General features: G+C 31.3%; 1 protein-coding gene across 1 annotated transcript in view; it reads left to right on the plus strand.

Annotated features, from left to right (window-relative positions):
- LOC105813272 (MAM domain-containing glycosylphosphatidylinositol anchor protein 2) overlaps positions 1–1110 on the plus strand; it is a gene marked incomplete at its 3' end in the record, with an annotated part of 268929 nt that overhangs the window by 146002 nt on the left and 121817 nt on the right. The gene's annotated exons all lie outside the window — the stretch shown is intronic.

Below are 1110 nucleotides of genomic sequence, written 5' to 3' on the forward strand. Positions count from 1 at the left end.
CACTCATTGAGGTCTGTAGTCTTCATAGTGACTTAAACAAAATTGTGTTTATCATAATAAACCTTGACAGGGTAGTAAGAAACCTGGAAGAATGAGAATAGTGACAGAGACCACTAAGGATGCTGTCACAAGAAAAGAAAATGATGACTTTTACTGATAAATCTGCCTATGGAAATGAAAAGAAATAAGCAGATGTGAGACACATTTTTGATAAAGAAATAACGTAATTGATGACTGTTTGAAGCAGTGGACAAGAGGAAACAGTGTAACAAAGAACACTATGGTTTTTAACTAGCAGATCGGATGTATTGATAATTAAATATTAGTCAGGTCAAGGAATGAGAATAGTGACAGAGACCACTAAGGATGCTGTCACAAGAAAAGAAAATGATGACTTTTACTGATAAATCTGCCCATGGAAATGAAAAGAAATAAGCAGATGTGAGACACATTTTTGATAAAGAAATAACATAATTGATGACTGTTTGAAGCAGTGGACAAGAGGAAACGGTGTAACAAAGAACACTATGGTTTTTAACTAGCAGATCGGATGTATTGATAATTAAATATTAGTCAGGTCAAGAAATAAATGATACTTAAGTTTGGAAGTTTGAAAGAATTTTGTGATATAAAAATAGGCTTCAAACATATCCTAGAAGAATCATGGTGCAAAGTGAGAATTTGTATTATCAATGTATAAAACAGAAAGAAACCCATGGAAACAAGCAAGATCTCCCAATGAAATGGAAAATTTATGGTAATAATTAAGAGAGTTGAGTGTAGAATTCTAGGGGATAGAAAATTTAGTGTAGACAGGAAGATAGAGAAGACTATAAAAGCTTTGAGAAATTATAAGTTCTTTTTGGCCAAGAGAATTATAGAGAAAAGTTTAAATGACTTCAAGATTTAAAGTCTCATGGCAGAGAGGAATATTAGACCATCTTTTATTTAGGTTTTACTGTTCAGTAACACCTGAGCTAATTTATCCAAAAATCTATCTTTAAGTTATCAAGATTAAAACTGAGGTTTACATTTCTGTAATTTTAATTAGGCAAGAGAGAAAGTTTATCTAAATAAATGAATAAATTTATAAATGCTTTGCATGTAAGT

This window comes from Propithecus coquereli, unplaced genomic scaffold, assembly GCF_000956105.1.
Source record: "Propithecus coquereli isolate 6110/MARCELLA unplaced genomic scaffold, Pcoq_1.0 Scaffold278, whole genome shotgun sequence".
Taxonomy (NCBI): Eukaryota; Metazoa; Chordata; class Mammalia; order Primates; family Indriidae; genus Propithecus; species Propithecus coquereli.